Genomic DNA, 27,605 nt, shown 5'->3' on the forward strand with positions numbered 1-27,605 from the left:
ATGGACAATCTTCCAAACCATTGGCATGAGTTGAAACGGAGGAACCCTAATAGCCCTAATCACCTCAGTCATAAAAGGAGAAAGGGGAAGTTGACCACCACCCCTGAACGCCCACTCAAAAATACAGAACCAACCCGGGCTACTCCAATTAGCCCTGACAGGACCATTCTCGGGAATCCAAACCTCACCCCATGAGGAATAAGGCCCCCCCTTTATATAATGCTCAAAAGCGGGTTTCATTGATTGGCCTCATGAAAAGAAACCGCCAAAGCCTTATTAGGAGAATATTCAACCCCTTATAAGACATAGACAGAATCTCGGAGGAGCAACAACCTCCACCACATCATCCTCGGGGATGATATCGGGACCCCCTCAACCTCAAAGCGAAACCATTTCAACTTCAACAGAACTTTTTCACCTCCGCAGAGCTTTTTGAAAACTTCTTGTCCTTCTCCTGCCACCAGCCATATATTATTTTTTCTGGAAGATGAATTTTTCAAAGAGAGAATTTTTAGAAAGGGAAAGAAGAAATTTGGAGATTGAGATGTGGAAACAATCACGGCAAAGGAAGGCTATTTATAACCGCAAATCCTAAACGGCTAGAAAAGCAAGTGGTAGAGACTAATCATGACTCTCCTAGGGTTTTGTGAACCTACCCTATTAATGACAGATAACCGTTACAAGAAGTTGAACCAAACACCAATTCTAAATCCGATAGAAAGTCCCTGCACAAATCACTTGCCTGGCCCAAATTTTTATCTCCTCATTCCTGGCCAGACCCAATAAAGGAATAAGCAGATAAGGGGCAATTGTTGGGCCCTAAATTATCCTGCCTGACCTGATACAGGCCAAGCAACAGCCAAGGACAACTTCCAGGCTTAAGATATGTAAAATCAGGCATTACTTCAACACGGATAGGCACCAAGCAGGAGTTGGTAAAAGACAGGCGAAAGATAACCAGCAGCCTAAAAAGGAGAAGCACCAGGCCACTGCAGGCGACAAATAGGCAGTTGATATATGTTCCCTACAAAAAAGGAAGACCAATTCCAGAAAGCTATGATAAAGGAAGCAGTCAAAACAACGGCTAAGAAAGAGGCAACCACCTCCGGGTAAATAGGGCACATTCCCTATTTACCAGGAAAACCTAAACGGCATAAGAGGAAGGAAGAAATCACTTATAAATAGAAAGGAAGAGAAGATGAGAAAGAGATCAGATATACCCTCACTTTTACTTGTATTATTTGTATTCTTAAGCTATATATTCGCCTGTCACGCCTGATATAACAATACTCTGTCAGGCTATCTAAAACCATAGTAACAATCACTCCTGGCTTGGTGCCCGTGGTTTTTTCCCTTATTCCCAGGGTTTTTCCACGTATAAATATCTTTGTGTCATTGTTTATTAGATTGTTTTACACTTAATTATACCAATCAGGCGAGTTATTCGAGTTAGATCACCCTACATATAAATCCCTGGCAGGACGCTCTAGATCAGTAAAAAACCTGTCAAAACACCTATTCACCCAGACGATCAAGATAAGACTACATTTACTTGTCCTTAAGGCGTGTTTGCTTATCGCAGGATGCCTTTTGGTTTATGTAATGCCCCTGCCACCTTCCAAATGTGCATGATGGGGATATTTTCAGAGTTTATCGAGTCTATTATGGAAGTTTTCATGAACGATTTCAGTGTTTATGGAAGTGATTTTTCTAACTGTCTGTCTAACCTTGATAAAGTGTTGTAGCGCTGCATCGAGGTTAATCTCGTGCTTAACTGGGAGAAGTGCCATTTCATGGTCAACGAGGGAGTTGTCTTAGGGCACTTAGTTTCTGATAGGGGAATAGAGGTTGATAAAGCAAAGGTGGAAGTGATTCAGCAATTACCACCTCTTGTTAATGTTAAGGGGGTGAGGAGTTTCCTTGGCCACGCCGGCTTCTATTGCCGGTTTATCAAGGATTTCTCAAAAATTGCTAAACCACTTACACAGCTGCTACTTAAGGACGCCCTTTTTGTGTTTATTGATAAGTGTCTTTCTGCTTTTCACAGGTTAAAGAAGGCTTTAGTCTCTGCGCCGATCATACAGCCTCCCGACTGGGACTTGCCGTTTGAGATAATGTGTGATGCCAGTGACTATGCACTAGGAGCGGTGCTAGGACAAAGGAAAGACAAAGCTTTAAATATAATTTACTATGCGAGCCGAACTCTGGATGAGGCTCAAGTGAAGTACACTACCACTGAAAAAGAGCTACTAGCTGTAGTTTATGCCTTAGAGAAATTTCGTTCTTATTTGATTGGGTCAGAAGTTACTGTTTTTACTGACCATGCAGCTCTGAGGCACCTCCTTGCTAAGAAGGAGGCTAAACCATGGCTATTGAGATGGATACTCCTTCTTCAGGAGTTTGATTTGCAGATTAAAGATAAGAAAGAAGCTGAGAACGTTGTAGCTGATCATCTGTCACGACAAGAAGGGGAAGATTCTTTACCTATTGATGATTCTTTCCTTGACGATACGTTATTTGCTGTATTATCATCTATTGTTAACCAAGAGCCTTGGTATGCAGATATAGCTAACTTCGTTGTCAGTGGCAAGCTGCCGCATGACCTTTCTCATCAGCAGAGGAAGCATTTTCTGTATAACACTAAGCAGTATTTTTGGGACGATCCTTATTTATTTAAGGAATATGCAGACGGTCTCTACAGACGGTGTATTCTGCAGTGGGAGGCCAAAGTAGTCCTGGAAGGCTGTCACTCCTCTTTCTATGGTGGTCACCACGATCCATCGCGCACCGTGGCTAAGGTACTTCAGTCTGATTTTTACTGGCCTTCTTTGTTTGCTGATGCTAAGTCTTTTGTTTCAGCCTGTGATGCTTGCCAACGATCAGGGAACATTTCAAAGAGACATGAGTTGCCACAAAATGGTATCTTAGAGGTTGAGGTTTTCGATGTCTGGAGCATTGACTTCCAAGGACCGTTCCCGTCTAGTAAAGGTAACAGGTACATTTTAGTGGCTGTAGATTATGTGTCGAAATGGGTTGAGGCAATTGCCTCACCTTATTGTAATGCCAAGACCGTGATAAAAATGTTTAAAACGGTCATATTTCCCCGATTTGGTGTCCCTAGGGTCGTCATTAGTGATGGGGGAATGCACTTTAAAGAAAAGAAACTAACTTCTATTATGTCTAAAGTTGGTGTCCAACACCGGCGTGGTTTGGGGTATCATCCCCAAACTAGTTGTCATGTTGAGGTCTCTAATCGCGAGTTGAAAGAGATCTTGTCTAAGGTAGTTTCTAAATCACGGAAGGACTGGAGTCTTAAATTAGAAGACACATTATGGGCCTACAGAACTGCCTTTAAGACACCAATTGGTGCATCACCATATAGGTTAGTTTATGGGAAATCATGTCACTTACCTGTTGAGTTGGAATGTAAGGCTTGGTGCGCAATTCGAGAGCTTAACTTTAATCCTATGTTGTGTGGTCAGAATCGTCTTTTGCAGCTAGATGAGTTGGAAGAATTTAGGCTTAACGCCTATGATAGCTCGCGCATTTATAAAGAAAAGACGAAGTGATGGCATGACAAAAGAATTCTACCTCGGGAGTTTCATGTCGGGCAAAAGGTGCTGCTGTTTAATGCCCGACTGCGATTGTTTCCTGGCAAGCTAAAGTCCAGGTGGAGTGGTCCTTATACGGTGACAGCTGTTACTAGATATGGATCCGTTGAGCTAGAAGGTCCCGAGGGAAATCGGTTCAAGGTGAATGGGCAATATGTGAAGCATTATCACGAGGCAAATAAAGCAGATAATCATGTTGAAGTCCTGTACTTCGACGAGCTAGAAGCGCCAGTTAATTGATGCCAAAAAGGTCATGCGGGACCTCTTAAACCTGCGCTCTCCGGGAGGCAACCTGGACTGTTTTATTGTATTTTTGTTGAACTTTTTATTTGCCTTTAACTTTTTATTGAACTTTAGACACTTTTTTATGAACCCTATGTATTTTCCTTGCTTTTGATACGTGTTCTGCAGGTACAGTCACTCGATCGAGTAGTTTTTCTACTCGATCGAGCACTTTTGAGATCATATTCACTCGATCGAGTGATTTTAGTACTCGATCGATAAGCTGCATAACCCGGATCACTTGATCGAGTAACAATTTGCTCGATCGAGCACCTTTTGATGCCATTTCACTCGATCGAGCTATTCCAATCCACTCGATCGAGTGGTTTCATCTTCCAGCCGTTACTTTTCGTCTGTTGAGCTACTGCTTGACTTATTTAGACGTCCCATGTTCATGGTCGGTTTGGGGAGGTCCCTCTTCATGACGTTTTGTAAGTCTTCCGACTCCACTTATCCTTCTCTCCTTAATTTGCATTTCTTTCCCTATCTTTGGTACAATGAGGGCATTGTACGGTTTGGTTTGGGGAGGTATGCATCCATATCTGTGTCTGCATATTTTCTTGCATTTTCGTTTGCACGTTTATTTATTTTCGCATGCATTGTCGCTTTTAATTCGAAAATCACATAAATTTCAAAAAATTTCACGTTTAATATAAGTCGGAACGTTTGAACTTTGACGCTACATTGAATCCTTACCTTAGCCTTGCATTTCCTTTGACATATAGTTGGCCTGATTATGTGCATGATCTACGAGCTTTTGTTTCTCTCCTATCTGAACAAATAGACTTGACTCACATATCGGCAAGCTACATTACATTCTGAGGTTAGAGCTTTATAAACTGGTGACATTCATGGCCGGTTTCATTTAGGATGTGAGTAGTACTCTCTGTAAGGCATGTAACATCAATTTGCATAAGCATGAGTCTAGTCTTCTTAATACCTGTATGCATTCGGTCTGTGGATGGTGACACATGTTAGGAGAGGCAGTTCCCCTTTATTTCATTCTACCCATGAGCCCCACATAACCAAATTGCCTTTTGTCCTTTTAGCTACATACTATAATTTTTCCTACCCTAGCCGAGCTAGTAATGAGTAGCTGTTTGGAATGCTTTACTGCAGTTTGGTTACTTTTATCTGAATTCAGGAGATGGTGGAAGAATTGAAGGGAATGAAAGAAAAAAATGATGGATGAAAATGAAAAAAAAAGAAGAAGAGAAGAATGAAAAAAAAATGGAAATATGAAAAAGAAAAGAAAAATCATGTGCAGAGAATTGAGAAATTGTATAATGATTTTCACTCCCATTTTTTACTTATATTTTATGGGGAGTTGACAAGCTTTTGGTGTATTGTGAGTTGAGTGCATTGAATTGGCACCATTTTGATTTGTTTGATTGAGTACGAAGTTGGGACGTGGTTCAATATTTGGATTCGTTGTTGTCAGCCTGGCTATTAACCCCACATATCCAAATTCATCTTAGCCCCTTCTTACCCATTACCTCACTTACCCAAATATAATTCCTCGGCATGTGTCTTGGTCATTAGTATGGTTGGAATGCGTATGTACGGTTGTAGAGACTTTATTCATGTTAACTGCATACATGTTCTTATAGGTCGAGTTAGGTGAGTGTCTTTACTTCTTTCTATCTTTCACATATATACTCACCTCGTGTCTACACTTGAGCGATGAGCGACCCGTGAGAGTCCGATATCTTTTGAGTCTTGCAAGGTCGACGATTCAGTAAGTTTGAAATAATGATTTAACTCGTTTGCACTTATCATTTGCCACTTTGTTAGTTGTTGCATTAAACTGGTTTTGGTGGGTGATTTGTAGCTGATGTGTTGGTCCCGTTCCACTGTTTATGCTTAGTTGCATTCATAGTTTCCTTGGGGACAAGCAAAGGTTTGGTTTGGGGAGATTTGATGCGTGTATTTTATATAAGGTTTTTACCTCATTTTTACACGCATTTCCGTATTATTTACGTGGCATCAAGCTACAAATACCCCCGAATATTCTACTTTGGTTCATTTTATGTAAATTGCAGGAATAACCCAAAGAGGAGATAAATCGAGCCTAAACTCGTCCTATTTGCATGCATTTATGGAGAACAAGGAGCCGGAGCTTGGAATCTATCACTTTGAAGACGCGTGAGCTAGTTTCGGAAGGTGTTTAGTGCCTGAACGTACCAAGATAGCTCGATCGACTACTTTTCTAGTCGATCGAATGCTTTATATACTGAAGGTTACTCGATTGAGCAATCTCAGTATTCAATCAAGTAGGCAATACAAGGAGTCACTCGATCAAGTGGTTTATTTCCACTCGATCGAGGGGTTTGACGCTTAATTACTTGATCGAGTGGTTTATTTCCACTCGATCGAGTGGTTCTGCCTGTAATAGAGTTTTTCCGCCTATTTTCTTATGGGCTTTTGTAATTTAGTTATGGATTAGGTTTAGATAAGGATTTTCGTATACTACTAATATAGTAGACTGCGTAACTCTTCCTCATTCACTTTTCACTAGAAAAACTTCTATTGCTTCTTGATTTTACTTTCCTTCTACCCTTTTGCTATTGGGATTCGACTTGTATTCGGTATTATTACTCCCTTTTTGATTCTTGTTCTTATTCTTAATACAATTAGTGCTTTTAATTTCCCTCATCCATTATTTTGCAATTGCTTATTTTGTTTCCCTCTTATTCTTATTATAATGTTTAATTTCTATCATTTATATGTTATTGTTGTTGATACAATGGTGATGCATAGCTAATTCCCTCTTGCTAAGGCTAGGGGATCCATGATTATTAAGGAATAGTAGTTGCCATATTAGGTTAATGCTTGTGTAGTCTTTGTTGTTAATCGCTACTGTAACACCCCGCGCTTTCCCTATATTTTTAAATAAACTTTTAAGTAATTTTTATTAAATAATTATTATTTAAAGCTTATTTTCATAAAATATCGTCTTAGCCGTGTAACGGTAATGATAGTGTAGATTTTAATAATATTATTCTCCGTCTCGAGTTATAGTAGACTTGGGACGAAAATTCTAGTGGATACCGACTCATTTTGAGTTATTGGGCTTATCTTGACTCATGGGCCTTTTTCCCCTCTTTTCTCTACACAAAACCCTCAACTAAACCCTCACAACTTCATCTCCCTCATTCTAATTTCTGAAATTCCTCAACAAACACTCCACCATTGTTAAACCCTTTGCTCTCAACCCTAAAATCACCATAACTCACTCAACTCTTCACCAATCTCGTTCCTTTTCGCGCCATTCTCTTCCTTTTCTCATTTCCCTTCTTTCTAAGTAAGAAAGTCACCATCTTTTCCTCTATTTCGAAATTTTCATCTTACAAGGATGTGGATTCTTGACTTAATACCTTTATTTTTGTGTTTAGGGGAGAACTTGGACAACCCGGAGGAGGATAGCTACATCATTGACGAGTCTTTAGAAGATTGAAGTGCAAAAAGGTAACGGTGATGGGTTACTCGACTTTTATGTTAAAATTGTGTGGTTTTATGTAGTTATAATCTCATATGAATGTTAAAAGTTGTATCTTTCATGATTGGTGCTAATTTGGATGTTGAATATCATGCTTGTTTGCAATTCTCACATGTTTGGATGAAAATCTCATGCTACATCTCTTGAATCCGAAATTACCCTTTCACATGCTCAAATATGTTGTTTTTCCGAGTTAGAATCATGCTAGGATATGTAAACAATTGATGGGAAACAATTTTTGTTGGTTTCAAATGGTTTGGAAGTGTTTTGCATTGAACCCGTGTGTTTGTAGTCCCAGTAGGGTGGCCGTGGCCCATCTCTTGACCGGGGGGAGATTCTGTAAGTTTTGGACATATTTTAGTAAGCTGTAGTCCCAGTAGGGTGACCGGCGGCGGTCTTGGCACTCACGACTGGGAGTACACTGAAGGTTTTAGGTGATTTTGAGTTTGGGCGTATTCCCAGCCGGGTGACCGGCGGCCGGTCTACTGACCGGCTGGGAGTGCACTGAAGGTTTTATGAGTTTTTGAAATTTGGCTGTAGTCCCAGCCGGGTGACCGGCGGCCGGTCTACTGACCGGCTGGGAGTGCACTGTAAGTTTTATTTAAATTTTGACTTTGGCATGTTGTCCCAGCCGGTGGCCGGCGGCCAGACACCCTCGGCTGGGAGCCCCCTGTATGCCTCTTTTCACTTGTAACCTCTAATAATCAATGGTTTATGCATGTATCTTCTTCCGTATCGGTAATTGGTTAGTATAAGACTTATTGACGTTATAATCATGCAACTATTGTTACTCGTATTTGTGACCGGAGTGTGACGGTTTACATTGTGTGACTACTCGACATTCCTCATTTATTTGCCCTCGGACATTGGGTCACGATTAGGTGCCATTGTTTCCGAGTTGGGCTATCTTCCTTCCGCCTCTTCGGACCTTGGGGTACGGCTAGGTACCATTGTTCCGATTTGGGGTTACTCGACCTTGGGGCACGGCTAGGTGTCATGGATCGAGTCTTGGATACGATTTGGGATTGTATGTCGAATCGGGTGTCGTCCATCCCGAGAGTCTGGCCAGATTTAGACTAGGACCGTATTATGATCGTCGTCCTACCAGGAGGTTGGAGTCTAGGGGTTGTCTTGTTTTGAGTCAAAGCTTTGTAAATGTCTTGCTTGTTACGGTCATTGGCGTGTTCTTATATACGAGAGTGCACGTCTTCTATGATTGTTTGTGAGAGTCTTGGTCCTATCGGATACTAGTGGTGAGATGCAAGCCCCTAGTTGCGATATGATCGCCGGGATTGATGTTCCCATCCGTTCTTATGGTGAGATGCAAGCCATAAGTATGAATGTGACATTAGTAGCCACGTCCCGTGCTATGGTTGTTAAGAGGTTTTCAAGTAATGGCTATTGGTTTCCATCCATGTATTTTCTATTCAATTGATCCGTTGTTTACCTTCTTCCTATGATTCGATGCCTAATCTCATATCCATGTTTGGGGTTACCTTGAATGCATGTTTAATATAATGTGCCATGCCTATCTCATTAAGAATGCAATGTGCCTATCTCATTATGATTATCGTTTATATTCCCTTGTTCATATTATTCAAGTATGATGCATGATCAATATGTTTAATTAAGTTCTTGCTTATGTGCATTTTGACATATTGTGGGCCGGGAGAACCCGAGTTACTCCCATCGATCGTATGCGTTCATGTTTACATGAATGACAGGTTCGTGATGCAGATTATGGGGAAGACGTGTGAGCTAGCGAGAACGTTGAACCTTGGACCTTAGTTATAGTTTGCTTAGACTCACCTATCGTTAGACTTGTGTTTATTCGTGGGATATCTTTTCCCCAACGCACTTCGTTTTTAATTGTAAAACTTATTCATCTTACTTTTCATTTTCGTTTGATCACTTATGGTGGATTTCACACTTTAAACCTTTAAAGGTTTTAAAAATCTCGTAATTTCCGCTTTAAATTTGATGCCCTATCGAGGGGTGTCACAGTTGGTATCAGAGCATATGTTGCTCCCGACGCACACACGTGCACCCCGAATTTAACATTGAACTTGACCTTGAATAATGAATGAGAGATGGGTAGAACTAAGGACCTAAGTTGGTAGTCTCTTTGTGTATGCTATTTGTTAGGTGCTAACATGATTGATTTTTTGGAGTCTTGAGAAGATGGTACGACCAACCAAGGTGGAGAATACTATCATGGAAGCTCTTACTCTAATTCTTCGGAATCAACGAAATGCCAATGCTCAAGTTAATCATCGCTCTAACCGCCGTGGCAAGAGGCCATCTGTGCCCTCACCCTCGTCGTCTTCTAGCAAGAAGAGGTTGGTGCCGAGAGTCCAAGGACAAGGAGTACAAGACCATGGAGGACAAGAGCCAGTAGTGCAAGAGCCGAAAGGACAAGTACCTACATCTACTAATAGGCTTAAGGAGAACCGCAAGTGCTTCAAGTGTGGGCAAGCTTATCACCCCGGGATTGGATGCTATGATATGCCCTTGAAATGTTACCATTGCAAGAAGCCCTGGACATCTCTTCAGAATTGCCCGAGAAGAAGACTATCCCTCCTCCTCTCCCTCATGCTCCGGAAGCCGAGCCAAGAAGAGTCATTCTTGTCGAGAATCAAGTCGGAACCACCGTTCCTCCCGACACCGTTATGGGTGTGTTTTCTATCCTTGATCCACCTTTCCTTACTTTTATCCCGTGATGCTCATCCCTCCTTTCTAAACTCTCTTTTGCTTTACCTTGGAAGCTAGGTTGGTACCCGCCCGACCTATCCCATGTTTTTGTTTCTCCTTCCATAACATCTTGCTTAAGGAACTCTTTCTCTTGAAGGATTTCCTTACCGTCTCGAAGATACCTTCCTCTCTTTGAGTGCCTTGTCATATTCCCTTATCTGTGTGCTTCTATGCCTTTCGCAACTCTTATTCCATATCTTAGGAGTTGTCTTTGTACCTTTTCTCCTTATAATGCCCCTCGTGTATACCTTCATCTTTGCCTTATGGAATGTTAACTCGGTCGGATAAGTTGGCTTTTGTGGAGTTTGTTTGTGTTTTGACCCTTAACCCCAGTTTGAGAGGTCGGGATGTCGAAAAGACTTAGGTAAGGTGATGATAAATACTTAGTGATTCTTATACCTAGTTCCTTGACTAAGTAAGTATAATTGATTGGTGGATTCTTCGTGTCAGGAATAAGTTGCCTATGTGATTAAAGTTATAGAACTTGGCTTTGTTGTTTATGTTTGGGATTTGAAAGCTTAGTAGGTTGAGCGTCGTCACCTTAGGAGAATATGAGATAGATTTATGATAGAAGCCTTGAATAGAACCCATTCTTAGATGTTAAAGGTCCCAAATAGAATGGTGATGTGATTTGATATTAGTTTTCCCTTGAAGAATTTGGTTGAGAAGTCTTTGTTAATTCGTTCTTTGGTTTTTAAAACATCGAGGTTGTGTCGAGAACTTGAGATAAAGAGACGTTGTTATACTTGAGTGGTAGACTTACTTTAGGGATATCCTAATATGTGATAGGATAGGTGAACAATGAATCTAACCAATGTATCAACCCTTAAGCGAGCGTTTATTTTTACCTTGATCAGCCATAGAGGTGTAATCCTTGAAGAGAGACTTGCATATAAGGAATGAGATGAATTGCCTTGACCCTTGTTTTGGAATTTGGTCGTTTTGTTATGATGGTACAATATCCTAATAGGTGTGACCTTGTTAGAGAGAACCTTAAGTCTTATGAAGCGTATGGGTTAAGCCCTGAAATCCCCCTTCGTGTCTTTAATCATCTTCCTTCCCTTCGTTCACACCTTGATTAGATTTAATTCTTAAGTATAAAAGTTACTTGTCGTTTCCTTGCCTTGAATACCTCTCTAATTCTAATATCTCTTGTTGGCGTTAACTAGTTATCTTTATTAGTTGACTCGTTTAATCTCACACCTCGCCATGTTCATGTATCCCTTTGAAATTTCCTATCATTTCTTGACCTAGTTATTACCCTTTGTTTCTTTAGTGGAGTGATGGCTTTGTTGGCTACGTTGTAAAGTGAGTGAGATGCTCTTTGAGGATTCTTTATGAACCTTGATTTTGTCAAAATTGGATTAGCGGAACTTGAGTTGAGTTGGGTAGGGAAAAATTGTATGACAAACCTATTTACTTTTTGGGTTGGTGGTCTTTATGATTTGGGGAATGTGATCATCTATGCTTGTGAATTCGGGCGTGAATAAGATTTTAGTTTGGAGTGTTAGAAAGTATAAAGACCTTGAGATTTTGACCTTGATTTAGGATTTTACCATAGTGAGAACTCCTAGTAGTCGATAGTTGGTTATGTGTATAACTCTTTTAGTAGTTTTGATCTTGTTCCATGGAAATCGTTTGTAGATGATTTATATTTGAGAGTTATGGAATCGCAAATGTGGTGAAGTACCTTGTTTCATAGAATAGCTTAGATGTAGAGTGACGTAAGTTATCTTGAGTGATCCTTGGAGGTAATATGGTTGTGAGATTTACTTTATTAGGGAGTTTTAGAAGCCGTCTAGGATCGTGTTGTCATTCGAGATTTGACTTTACGGCGTTTCCTTGTTGTTTAAATTCCTTCCTTCCCTAAGCATAAGTATTTCCGTTCATACCTCTCTCCTTCGCTTCATCGCGCTCCTCCTTTAAATGTGATACTCGTAACTTGTGAAACTCTATCTTTGATATCCTTGTAGATTCGATTTCAACTCTTCTCCTAGGAAGTTCATCATAGCTCTTTTGTTGGTTAAGTTTGAACCCTCTTAGCGTATCTTGTTTTCATGATATCTAAGTTACTTTTCAATTCATAAAATTTCTAAACATTTCAAGCTACCACTTTTGATCCATTGTTAAAAGTTTATGTTACTTTTACTAAACCCTACCTATTTTAAGAGTTCAAAAATGAAAATTTGATTTAGCTCTCCTTTTGTTCTATAAGTATAACTCCTTTTATTGATTTTAATTGCTAAACCCGAGTTACTTTTAACTTTGCTCAATTTCTAACTAACCTTGATCTACTTATGATTTCTTTGTCAGAGTTTGATATTATATATTTTCGGAAATTTGACTTCCTTTTGAGTTTAAAAGTGAAACCTTTATCTCTAATTTGACTTTGGCAAAAGAAAATTTGAGTGAATTGCCTTTTTCTTTTGATTTTAACGTTGATCGGATGTTAGAACTCGTTATTTGAAACGTTTAATAACTTGTTCTACGCTTGTCGGCGAATGATTTTTGTTTTAAATTTGTCTTTGACTTGGAAAGTTAGCGTTCTTGTGTGCACGACAAGAGCAATTTCGTTCCATGAATGAGACTTATACTTTTGAAAACTCTTCATTAATGTTTTTGAAAATATTTTGATTTTCAATTTATACAAATGAATTGCTTTTGACCATATCTTCGATTTGGAATGTGATGTTCTTGAATGCGCAACGAGAGCATTTCCGTTCCTTTGATGAGAATCGTTGTTTTAAAATTTTATTTGAAACTTTTGAAAGGATTTTGATTTTTTCGATAAGTAACCTTTTAATGTTTTGGTTACCGATTTCAAAACTCCGGTTTTATTTTTATATATGACTTTCCACTTCTATTTTCAAGTTTCGAGGACGAAACTTTTTAAAAGGTGGGATGATTGTAACACCCCCGCGCTTTCCTATATTTTTAAATAAACTTTTAAGTAATTTTTATTAAATAATTATTATTTAAAGCTTATTTTCATAAAATATCGTCTTAGCCGTGTAACGGTAATGATAGTGTAGATTTTAATAATATTATTCTCCGTCTCGAGTTATAGTAGACTTGGGACGAAAATTCTAGTGGATACCGACTCATTTTGAGTTATTGGGCTTATCTTGACTCATGGGCCTTTTTCCCCTCTTTTCTCTACACAAAACCCTCAACTAAACCCTCACAACTTCATCTCCCTCATTCTAATTTCTGAAATTCCTCAACAAACACTCCACCATTGTTAAACCCTTTGCTCTCAACCCTAAAATCACCATAACTCACTCAACTCTTCACCAATCTCGTTCCTTTTCGCGCCATTCTCTTCCTTTTCTCATTTCCCTTCTTTCTAAGTAAGAAAGTCACCATCTTTTCCTCTATTTCGAAATTTTCATCTTACAAGGATGTGGATTCTTGACTTAATACCTTTATTTTTGTGTTTAGGGAGAACTTGGACAACCCGGAGGAGGATAGCTACATCATTGACGAGTCTTTAGAAGATTGAAGTGCAAAAAGGTAACGGTGATGGGTTACTCGACTTTTATGTTAAAATTGTGTGGTTTTATGTAGTTATAATCTCATATGAATGTTAAAAGTTGTATCTTTCATGATTGGTGCTAATTTGGATGTTGAATATCATGCTTGTTTGCAATTCTCACATGTTTGGATGAAAATCTCATGCTACATCTCTTGAATCCGAAATTACCCTTTCACATGCTCAAATATGTTGTTTTTCCGAGTTAGAATCATGCTAGGATACGTAAACAATTGATGGGAAACAATTTTTGTTGGTTTCAAATGGTTTGGAAGTGTTTTGCATTGAACCCGTGTGTTTGTAGTCCCACCGGTGATGGCGGGCGGTCTCTTGACCACTGGGAGATTCTGTAAGTTTTGGACATATTTTAGTAAGCTCAGTAGTCCCAGTAGGGTGATCGGCGGCCGGTCTCTGACTGACCGGCTGGGAGTACACTCAAGGTTTTAGGTGATTTTGAGTTTGGGCGTATTCCCGTAGGGTGATGCGTGCTGGCCCTCTTGACCACTGGGAGTGCATCAAGGTTTTATGAGTTTTTGAAATTTGGTCAGTAGTCCCACCCGGGTGATCGCGGCGGTCTCTTGACCGGGCGGGAGTGCACTTTAAGTTTTATTTAAATTTTGACTTTGGCATGTTGTCCCGGCCCGGTGGCTTGGCGGCCGGTACACCTCACCCACTGGGAGCCCCCGTATGCCTCTTTTCACTTGTAACCTCTAATAATCAATGGTTTATGCATGTATCTTCTTCCGTATCGGTAATTGGTTAGTATAAGACTTATTGACGTTATAATCATGCAACTATTGTTACTCGTATTTGTGACCGGAGTGTGACGGTTTACATTGTGTGACTACTCGACATTCCTCATTTATTTGCCCTCGGACATTGGGTCACGATTAGGTGCCATTGTTTTCGAGTTGGGCTATCTTCCTTCCGCCTCTTCGGACCTTGGGGTACGGCTAGGTACCATTGTTCCGATTTGGGGTTACTCGACCTTGGGGCACGGCTAGGTGTCATGGATCGAGTCTTGGATACGATTTGGGATTGTATGTCGAATCGGGTGTCGTCCATCCCGAGAGTCTGGCGGTTTTAGACTAGGACCGTATTATGATCGTCGTCCTACCAGGAGGTTGGAGTCTAGGGGTTGTCTTGTTTTGAGTCAAAGCTTTGTAAATGTCTTGCTTGTTACGGTCATTGGCGTGTTCTTATATACGAGAGTGCACGTCTTCTATGATTGTTTGTGAGAGTCTTGGTCCTATCGGATACTAGTGGTGAGATGCAAGCCCCTAGTTGCGATATGATCGCCGGGATTGATGTTCCCATCCGTTCTTATGGTGAGATGCAAGCCATAAGTATGAATGTGACATTAGTAGCCACGTCCCGTGCTATGGTTGTTAAGAGGTTTTCAAGTAATGGCTATTGGTTTCCATCCATGTATTTTCTATTCAATTGATCCGTTGTTTACCTTCTTCCTATGATTCGATGCCTAATCTCATATCCATGTTTGGGGTTACCTTGAATGCATGTTTAATATAATGTGCCATGCCTATCTCATTAAGAATGCAATGTGCCTATCTCATTATGATTATCGTTTATATTCCCTTGTTCATATTATTCAAGTATGATGCATGATCAATATGTTTAATTAAGTTCTTGCTTATGTGCATTTTGACATATTGTGGCTGGGAGAACCCTGAGTTACTCCCCACTGACTGTGGCGTTCATGTTTACATGAATGACAGGTTCGTGATGCAGATTATGGGGAAGACGTGTGAGCTAGCGAGAACGTTGAACCTTGGACCTTAGTTATAGTTTGCTTAGACTCACCTATCGTTAGACTTGTGTTTATTCGTGGGATATCTTTTCCCCAACGCACTTCGTTTTTAATTGTAAAACTTATTCATCTTACTTTTCATTTTCGTTTGATCACTTATGGTGGATTTCACACTTTAAACCTTTAAAGGTTTTAAAAATCTCGTAATTTCCGCTTTAAATTTGATGCCCTATCGAGGGGTGTCACAGCTACAGTTAATTGTATCTGTCTAATTGAGTCGACGCAATTAGACATTTTTATCATTGTAAACCTTGACCTGGACCGGAAGGTTGGAAAGGGTGAGACTCGTAGCGAACATTAGGGCACTGTAGTGAGGGTGGAATCTAAGCTATCTGTGCTTTAGGGCGAATTGAGACCGGAAGGAGATATTCACTGCTCCTCAGACCATACTTGCATTAACCTGAGACTTAGATTACTTGACTGAATGATCATGGTGAACCGTCTGTCTTAGCTGTTTTTCCTTATCTGTTTAATCCTTTTTCTCTGCCTTTTCTCTCTCTCATCCTTATTAGTTTAGAACAACAACCCAATTTAAACCCCCAATTTGGTTACCATAACGAACTTAGAAAAAGCTGACATTTTCCCATCTCCCTGTGGAGATCGACCCGACTTCCCTAGCTATATTAGTTAGAGCCAGTTGGTTATTTTTGATAGGTATACGACTGCCCTGTCAAAGCTCCTCCTCCCGATAAACAGAAAGGAGCCGTTGCTGAGCTGAAATCTTTGGTTAAGACACTTGCATTCCGACTGTAAGAAGACGATAGACGTAAAGAAGCTCAATTCATTGAGCTGGAGTCTCAAATAGCTCAGCTAGCTGCTGAGTCGAATATTAGGCAACCAGAGAAGGTATACTATAGCTACACCGAGAGTCGTATTTCCCATGGAGGACTCGAGTTGCCTGACGCTACTGATGATTTATATGACTCAGAATGTGATTATCTATCCGAAAATGAAGCAAGTTACGAAGATTTCTGCGCTGCACTAGAGAAATCACTCGATCGAGCTAGTAATAGTGTTCAATCGAGTAGATTATCAGAAGAAGTGTTCGATCGAACAGAATATTCTACTCGATCGAATAGCTATTATGAGGAAGTCCTCGATCGAGCTGTTTCATGTACTCGATCGAGTGAAATTCAGGAGGTAAGCTCTCGGTCGAGTACTATTTTTACTCGATCGACTAGTTTGGCTATGGGGAGCAATGCAACGTCATCTTGGTTCATTTTGGATGACAATTTTAAATTTGACAATGGTTATGGTGAATCTCCCCTTTTCAAAGCCGAGCTGGATGCGCTTGAGGCTGCGATTTACGAGACGAAACCCACAGAGGAGGGTAACGAGAAGACAGCTGAGTCGGTGATTTCTCCTAGCACGGAAGAGGTAACATATTCTTTTGTCAATGATTCTGACTTTGAGAGCAACCAACCTGAGGTAGTTAACGATAATTTTATTATTGTTGGTATTAATAGTACGCTATCTCATATGACTCCTATTTTTTCTTCTTCCGATGCTCTACCCTCTCCCAGTTGGACAAACAATTTAATAGTTTTTCACCATACTTGTCATCACAAATTTGTTAAACTGAAGCGGTGCCTTAGATTATTGTTAATTGCTCCTGAGCTCTTTTATTTTGTGGATAATTTAGGAGCTGTCATAGGAAACTTGTTAGGCTTAAATGGTGGTATATTTCAATTTCCTATATCATTATTCTACTATGGTGCTACTTACAGTTTTGTGTAGCACATGCGCAACTATTTGATCGGTTGCTGCGCGCTTTGAGCTGTTTTGACCAGGCTAAATTAGAGAGGCTCGAAGAAAAGAAGGTCGAGCTGGGACCTGACTGAAACTAGCGCTACCCGGGAGGCAACCCAGATATTTATTTTTAGTTGTTTTGTTAAAACATTTCAGTTGTGTGTAATAATTGGTCTTCGAACCATAGACTATGCGGAACAATTTTACTCGATCGAGTACCATTTTACTCGATCGAGTACCATTTTACTCATTCATACTGTCGTCCAAGAGTACGCACAATACAGAGCTCTTGATCGAGTATCATTTTACTCGATCGAGTATTTACCTCCATTGATCGAATGCTTCTCCTTCTCGATTGAGCAACCACAGATAATGACAATTCGATCGAGGCCTCTTTGCTTCTTCGATCGAGTATATTTGTTCTGATTCGCTTCTTATGACGCTACTGTGCAGCTGTTAGCGACCTCCCATATTGCTGGCTGGTTTGGGGAGGTCCCTACTTCGCGTTATCTTATAAGTTTTCTACAGCTTCACTCTCTCCTTTTTAGTTTGCATTTCCTTTCCTTATTTTTGGGTACAATGAGGGCATTGTACGGTTTGCTTTGGTGAGGTTATGCATCCATATATGTGTCTGCATCTTGTTTTTATTGCATTTCTGTTATCACGTTTAATTTCCGTATGCATTTCTTGTTTATTCCCATAAAAATCAAAAAAAAAAACTCAAAAGAATAAAAAAATTCACGTTTATTTTAGCATATATGTTGAGTCGGAATGGTTGATTTCCGTGATGAAATTGCACTTTAACTTGTCATTTTTACTTAAGCCTTGCATCTAATTGATAGTTATTAGCTGAGTCCTGCGCATATCTACGAGTTAATGTCAAAAATTAAGCTGACTGTGAAGACTTGACCTGATAATTTGGCAACCTACTTTACAATTTTTGAGATTTAGAGCCTTATAACTGGTGACATTCATGACCAGATCATTAGGAATTGAGAGTAGTACTCCTTGCATAGCATGTCGATTACTTTTGTACATTTATGAAATTCGATTTCTTGTCAATTGCATATATTCGGGTTTGTGGTCGGTGTCACATGCAAGGAGGTGCTTGCAAATTTCCCTTTCTTTCATTTTTTTTCACTTATTTAACTCCACGTTAGCCAAATATAGCCTTTTGACCCATTAGCCACACCCAAAATTAAGCCTGCCTTGTCAAGCTAGTTTAGAGTGATTTTTGTGGTATATTCATCCTTGTTGCGAGTTTGGCCTGTTTTCATCTGTATGGAGTTGGTAGAAAAATGAGTAGGAAAAAAAAAGAGAAGAAAATGAGACGTGTGAAAAAAGAAAAAAAAAAAGAAAAATAATGCTGAAAAATGAGAATGACACGTGAAAACAAAAGAAAAAAAATCAGAAAATTGAATTGAGTTGGTTGAAAAAGAGACTGTATATGCTTATTCTCATCTTGGGACGGTCTCCCTTCTCCGTTTTATTCATATATTTTTGAGGAGATAGTGTATTTGGACAGTGAGTTGTGTGCCAATGAAGGGCACTTGTGCTTTATTTAGTTGAGATTCGGATGGTCCTATATGGTCTTGTTTAGGAACTAGCTTGACGCTTTACCTCCACATTTCCATAATCTCTTATGCCTTTTCTCACCAGTAGCCTCACTTTCCCATACTATTTGTAAGTCCTCGGCTGTGACGGACATTGTTGGTTAGAGTGTATGCATAGTACATGAATCGTCTATCATTTTTGTTGCATGCATGTTATGTAGGTCGTAGTTTAGGTGAGTGACTGTTTCTCTTTCTCTCTTATACATATATAATTCACCCTTTGCTTCATGAGAGAAGAGTGACCACATGAGAGTCCGATTTTGTTGGTCTGGCAAGGTCGATAGGTCAGCTTTATTTATGGACATCTTATAATTCATTTGCGTATTGACTGCTGTGGCTATGACTATTAATTTTTGACTGCATTAAATTGGTTTAAGTAGACAAGTTAAAGCTAGCTCTGAGCTTTCTTTTTCCGTTCCATTAGTTTGCATTTAATTTGCTTGGGGACAAGCAAAGGTTTGGTTTGGGGAGATTTGATGCGTGTATTTTATATAAGTATTTTGTACTTCATTTGCACGCATTTCTATGCATTTTGTGTAGTGTTTAGCTACAAATTCCCCCGAATTGTCTACTTTGGTTTCTCTTGTATTATTGACAGGTATGAACCGGAAAGGAGCATAAAAGCCTAAAACATGTCCTTATGCATGCATTTAGGAGATGAGTTGAGTCGGAGCCTTAAGACTACTATTTTGAGATGCGTAAAGAAGTAAGTTAGCTAGGCGAGCAAAGGAAGAACTTCAAATTGCTTATGCCTACTTTGAAGAGCCATATCTCAAGTTTGACAACTGATTTTCAGGTGATTCTAATTGTATATGAAATCTTGTCCTCTTAGCTTTCCAACGCCACCGGAAACGCCCTGTTTTCCCAAGTAACGAAGAAATGGCAACCGCTTGAAGTTCAGTGCGCGAAGCAGGAATTGTGCGCTGGAAAGTACTCGATCGAGTACAATTGTGATCGATCGACTCCTTTTTCCACTCGATCGAATTGGGCCTTTTTGATAAGTGTTCGATCGAGTACCTAACGTACTCGATCGAGAGGATTGAGCTTGTTTTTGCTCGATCGAGCAGTTTCAAATGGCTCGATCGAGTTGTTTTCTAATGGGCTCGGGCTTTTTAGCTTTAATTTGTGTTTAGGTCATATAAAATCCTATTTCCTATAAATAGGAAAGCATCAGACATCATTTGTATCTTACTCTACACCATCATACGCTACTTTTCTCCTTTCCTCTGTTAGACACTGTTTCCTCTCTACTTTTCCGGACTATCCTTAGTAATTCTCTTTCCTTATTCTATTCTTAATTTATGATGTTGTTTATTCTTTTACTTTTAGGTCTTGCCTTTCCCTTATCTATGTCTAGCTAATTACCCTGCTAGGATCTAGGGGAGTCAATGAAACGATGTTAATTGCTAATTAGGTTTATAGATCGTTTGTTGTTGTTATGTCTTTGTTGTTAATCACTGCTTATAATTGTATCTAGCTATTTGAATCGATGCATTTAGCCTTTTTAACCTTGGTAAGCCTTGACCTGGACCGGAAGGTTGGAAGGGGTGAGACCTGATGCTTTAGTGAGGGCGGAAGCTAAGCTAATAGTATTTTAGGGCGAATTGAGACCGGAAGGAGATATTCGTTGCCCCTTAGACCGACACATCGACTAATCTGTGACCTTAGCTGTAATTAACTGACATTCGTTGATAACCCGACATCCTAGTTTTATCTCTTTCTTATTAATTTCTCTTATCATTAATTCTCTTTCCTTAATCTTGTTTAGTTTAGTTTTATTCAATTCAAAACCCCCAACTGTGACGTAGACAGACCGAATAGACAAGTAGATAGTGACCGCCTCCCTGTGGAGATCGACCCTACTTACTCCTAGCTTCTATTAGTGTAACTAGGTATTTTATTTTTGGTACCTGATGACGGTATAACCATCAATCCGAGCTTCCAACCCATGCAAATAAGATAAGACATCTGCAAGATCCGAACCCTTCGAACCCGAAGCTCCATTCGTGTCTTGACCCAAACCCGAGACCAACTCCGCAAACAACTTATTTTGAGCATCTAATTTTTCACAAATACTCGCCATAAACTAGTCCAATTTTTGCTCCACAACCGACACCACATCCGACTATTTCTCCACCACATTCTCTTTCGCCAAAAACACCAAATCGGATCCAATTGCACCAATCTTCATAAATTTAAGATGAGTGTTGTAACACCCTGGTTTATAAAAGAAGTCCTCGTCAAGACATTCTCTAATAAAACGGACTGTTACCATCTCGGTTTCCCGAGGTAGTGAATAACAAATTAAACTCCAAGGCAATTTATATAATATTTTAACTTAATTATTACAAATCCTCTTTTTAACTCAAATTACAAGAACTGACATAAATAAAAGTGAAAGTTTTCTAGATGATGATCTAGCTACTAAGTCGTCTGATCCAATGTCTCACGCCCATCCAGCTCCAGTTCTATCTCTTAAACCTCGCTGCTCCCCCATAAAACGGTTCATCACAGGTGTTCACGAATACACAGGGTCAACCACGAGGTTGAGTAGGGAAAACAATAAAACAATAAAATGTGATATGCATGATACTCCGTCACCTCCATCTCCATCTCAACTTATCACACACATCTCATACCCCGGAACGCCCAACCATACCGATCCCCGGTAGACTATATATCGACCGAAGTCGATCCGCCACTACTACAATGAGGACACCAGGGCAAGTCCTGCAGAACCCGCCTGGGCCTTATCACAACATCATCATCACCGCACCACATCACCACAACATTCTCCATCTCCAATGCATATGAATGCTCAAAAGAAATGAATGCAACACAATATATATATATATATATATATATATATATATATATATATATATATATATATATATATATATATATATATATATATATATATATATATATAGAATCGATAAATCATAAAATCATGCCAGTTACCCGATGTTGCGATATCATACTCAATATGATCAATTCAGTCAATCACCTTCCGTATATATAAATCGTACTTAAATCAACAACCAGAAATCAAGTCAACACAATTCAACAACAACGATAATAGGACAAGTGTATTTCCCTACCTCAAAGTGCCAGCAATTCCAATTAAGCAGTTAAGCAGTCCAGAAAGTAAAGCATTGAATTTGATTATCGATCCTTCACGAATCCGTCACCTAAAACAATTATAATATTTATAATTACTAACTACTAAATATAGAAATCTCCCAAAATAGAAGCTTTCCCGAAATACAATCCCGACACCAAACTTATGCCCAATTGATAGCTAAAATACCCGATTAGTATTTGACCCAACTTCTCAAAATAGACAGTTACTAAAGTAGAATTTCTTAAAATGGACTTTCCCGATATAGTAGCTTTTCCATTAACCCGTCTTTAATTAATTAAATAACTCGGGAATTAAATTAATTAACTAAGAATAAAACCAAATAACGAATTATAACGATTAAACTCATGAAAAACCCGTTTCGAAATCAAAACAGCCCGTCATCAACACTACCCTCTTCACACGCACCCACTCTCCTCACGCGCCACCTATACCACCGCGAAAACCACCTGACCTGCTCCCCACTTCGACCCCACCACCAACAACCACCACCACCTGTCGATCACACAAGTAGTCGAACCAGGGCTGGCATCTGGCCTGGTTCACCGCCAAGCCTCACCAAACACCCCCTGTTTATCTCTTACCACCACCGTCACCAACAACTACCCCCTGCAAAATAACCACCATCCTACTTGCCGTCAGCTCACGAACCCAGACACCGTGGCACCACCATTTCGACCTCCCCCGAGTCCACGGTGGTGCCACCCCAAACCTAGTCGTCTAAAACTCGCCTGAAACCGTAACCAAAACCCGTTTTGCCCCCTTAATCGATACCGCCTGTTTCTGCCACCCTAACCACCTACAACCACCCCAACAGCCACCAAGTTACTCGCCACTCACCACACTACCCATATACCCCGTCAACAACCACCCTTAATACCTCCCTAAGACACGCAACAACCTCCAAAAACCCGACACTAAAGCGAAAAACAGAGGAGGGAGTTGAATGCTTACCTTGCCGCCACCACAACAGCCACCACGGCCACCCACGGCCGTCGAAAATGGTCCCTAGCTCATTCTTGCTGCGCCGCCAACACCCCAAGCTCACTCTCTCTCTCTCGTTTTGCGTGAAAGCTGGTGTTGGTGTTGCTGAAAATGAGGGAGGCGGGTTGAGGGAGTGTAGGAGGGAGGCGGGTAGAGGGTAGGGTACTATTAGGTTTAGGGTTAGGGTTAGGGTTAAATAGGGTTAGTTGGGCTTTAGGGTTTAATTGGGCTGAACAGTTATTGGGCCAGCTCAAATGGTTAGCTCACATTTCGAATTTCATAAAAAGCCGTCTTAATTAACTTAGATCGATACAACGCGAGTTAAGTAAATAACTTAACGAAATTATCGACTCAATATTAACTCGACTTAATTAGTAATATAATTGTATAATAACTAATATATAATAATATCCGTTTTAATTGATTATATAAAATAAAATACGGGGTATTACAGTCTTCCCCCCTTAAAATGAACTTCGTCCCGAAGTTCGCTCCCGTATTCAAACCTAAGAAGGGTATTGCATATCGCACATACGGACGTCACGCATTCCTAACACGGTTAACACACACTTGGCACATCAATTAAACATAACAAATACGAAATGTTACATTCTGCCCTCCTAAAAATAAACTTCGTCCCGAAGTTTAGCTCGTTTTTTTTTTTTTTTTACTTAACCCAACTAACTACAACCACTAACTACCTGAGAACACAAATGTATAACAACTAATATTCATCTGAGAACACCGTCATCTTCCATCTAAATTACGATCTCCAACTCAAGTAACTCAATAACCATGATCTCACTGGACCGCAAACGTAACTCGGCACAAAGGCCCCACAACTCAAAACTCAATACCAGTAGTTTAACTATACTCTCCTTTTTCACCTCAACCAACTAACAGAAGTAGGAATAAAACATATAGGACTCATTTGTATAGGTACCCCACAACTAAACATCAACTTGGTCAACTATAACCTACAAACAAGTGCAAATTAAGCATCAAGATTTTACAATCCTAGCCAACTAGAAATATGGTTACGTCCTCGTAACCTCTTTCAACTTTCATATACATATGCAACAAAATCACTCTCAACCACGTGTAACAGGAAAGAACACAAGATAAGAGATTGCGCATTAACATTAAAGTCGAAACAAAGTTTTATTATGGAAATAACTGATTGTCAACAAGTAACATTTATTACTAGCTCATGCTTAACTTAAAAACACAACATCAACCTAAAAGAATCAACAAGAAAGGAACCAGGGCTTACACGGTTTCACAACTAAACAAATTTGATGATCAATTATAGACTTATGAACGAGCGAAGAGCAAAATCAACAAAACAATTTAAGAACTTCCCACATTTGTAAACATATCACAGAAATAGATTTACCACTACTATCTATCACAATCACAAGGTCTTATTGACATGTCCATACAACCATTTACTCACTCACTGGTTTAGGTCACGAATTAGGTCGATGAATTTAAGCAATTACCAACATACTCATAATTCATATTTTAAATTATAAAAAAATTGTTTGCACGGTATCAATTCTGAAAACATGTTTCCCAATAAAAGTAACTACATATGATCTATGACAACGACAACATTACTTCCATATCACCCTATGTTTCACATTTTAGCAACCATATCCTTCAATTGTGTCTAGCAACTTAGTATACTCATTTTCAGCAAAACAAAAGATATCGTATAAATAACTTAGACATATACATTTGTCATCATATACTTGTAGAACACTAGCTATGATTAAAGATTAGCAACTTGAATAACTTCTTTGATTTGCACGATTTGAATAATTAGGCAACTCGTAGGCTCAATTAAATGTAACTATAACGACTATCATATAAACCAATGCATATCATGTGAATCATCAAAGGGTTATCCTATTATAATTGTCAATATAGTTACCATAACAATCTTTATTATAATATAATTGATAGTAACGACTCGAGAAAATAGGTATGCCAATTGTCGTGTTATGTCAAACAGTTTCCTTTATATTACACCCATACAATTGCAAGAATCACTTCAGCATTTTATGACAATATAATAACGAACATATCCAATAAGAAATAGCTCACTGTTTATTATCATGTTATAGACTTAGGTTCAACTGAAATAATTTAATGTGATGAAGGTAATAGATATAACTATTGGCACACAACTCATATGAAAGACATTAGAACTTAGATGCATCCTACATGTGTGAACATTTAGACATACCCATTACTATCATCCATGTGTAAACATTTAGACATAATTATTGTAATTATTCATGCGAGTATATTAGAACAATCAATTAACTTTTAACGCAATCAACTTACCAAGATATGATAATATAGTTTTATATTTATATATATATCCGACCACTATGCAAATATGATGCACACCCAGAGACATTACAACATGCCAAATGTATATAAAGTATGCAAACAACTGGACTCGTATAAACATTTCACCCTCGATTAAGAATCAAATTAAGCTATCCAATTTTACTCATGCTATCATGCCAACAATGTTATCAACTAAGTTTAAATTTTATCACTTGTTAAGATATATAACTACTGAACATACGTGCTACTATCGTCATATAAAGCATTATAAATTCACATTACTAAGGCTCATGAATTAATCAAACAACTGTATGAAACTCAACCTAGAACACACATTTTACAAGTCATGTTTCACGTTGTAACTTCCAAAGATCACGAATAAATAACCGTTCGATTAAAACTTGATTCATATTATTTTTATAAAACACGGAGATTAAAAACATAGGGAAAAAGAATTAGGTTTAAAGCACAAGAATTCCATTTTTAAAGAATTTTACAACTCAGTTTGCTAAACTTATTATTTAATATTGAGACATGAAGATTTTTAGGGACTTATCAATTTGAAAACATATGCGAATTTTATGATCGATGGAGTTGGAATTATGCGAAAATTATTAGTACAATTTAAATGGGGATTTTATAAAATCGCTGGTCAAAACATCACTGCATAGGAACTTCCTAACCACAGCTTACTAAAACATTTATTACTCCTAATCCGTATATCATATAAGTATGAAACCAACGCTAAATGAACACTAATTCACGAGGCTATCTCTCATAAAAGTTTCATCGATAGGCGATAAACAGAAAAGAAATGGCAGTAAGGTCGATTAAAGGGTAACACCAACCAGAACGAGTTTTATCACTAAGTTATTCATTTTCTATGTCCCATTTCTTACAACTATACTATCGATACTAATCCATCCTAACTTAAATCTCACACTGTACAATTCGTAACATCTACCCCATAGAATCCCTTTGCATCTCGATCTACTCCGTATATCTAAATCACGATCGTTATGACTATAAATATGCAATTCGATAGTGTTTCTAATTACTATCACAATACTATACTAGCATGGCTTTGGGATCACATAACCGCATATTACTTAGTCATAGTAGTGCTATCAACACATCATTCATACAAATTACTTACCGTAGCGTTGTCCTGCAATAATCAATGTATCAATCAATTAACACTTAGGCAACGATAGATGAATTTCCTGTTCAACCTCAAGCAACTTTTCTACCCTTTCTCTCGTAAATACTCGGGGTTTCCGGTCAACTGAGAGGGCCACAGGTTCGGTGTGAGGGGGCCCCTAACTCTTACCTTACCTTAGTGTGCTCCACAGTTCTATCCCGGTGTTCATTTTAATTAGACACATCCTATGTTCATTGGGCTCATTGGTTTAGGCCTGAGGATCGTTCGCTCTGATACCACTTTGTAACACCCCGGTTTATAAAAGAAGTCCTCGTCAAGACATTCTCTAATAAAACGGACTGTTACCATCTCGGTTTCCCGAGGTAGTGAATAACAAATTAAACTCCAAGGCAATTTATATAATATTTTAACTTAATTATTACAAATCCTCTTTTTAACTCAAATTACAAGAACTGACATAAATAAAAGTGAAAGTTTTCTAGATGATGATCTAGCTACTAAGTCGTCTGATCCAATGTCTCACGCCCATCCAGCTCCCGTTCTATCTCTTAAACCTGTCAAGTCTGCTCCCCATAAAACGGTTCATCACAGGTGTTCACGAATACACAGGGTCAACCACGAGGTTGAGTACGGAAAACAATAAAACAATAAAATATGATATGCATGATACTCCGTCACCTCCATCTCCATCTCAACTCATCACACACATCTCATACCCCGGAACTCCCAGCCATACCGATCCCCGGTAGACTATATATCGACCGAAGTCGATCCGCTTCCTTGAGGACACCAGGGCAAGTCTGCCGAGAACCCGCCTTGTGCCTTATCACAACATCATCATCACCGCACCACATCACCACAACATTCTCCATCTCCAATGCATATGAATGCTCAAAAGAAATGAATGCAACACAATATATATATATATATATATATATATATATATATATATATATATATATATATATATATATATATATATATATATATATATGAATCGATAAATCATAAAATCATGCCAGTTACCCGATGTTGCGATATCATACTCAATATGATCAATTCAGATCAATCACCTTCCGTATATATAA

The sequence above is a fragment of the Silene latifolia genome, chromosome Y (assembly GCF_048544455.1).
Source record: "Silene latifolia isolate original U9 population chromosome Y, ASM4854445v1, whole genome shotgun sequence".
Taxonomy (NCBI): Eukaryota; Viridiplantae; Streptophyta; class Magnoliopsida; order Caryophyllales; family Caryophyllaceae; genus Silene; species Silene latifolia.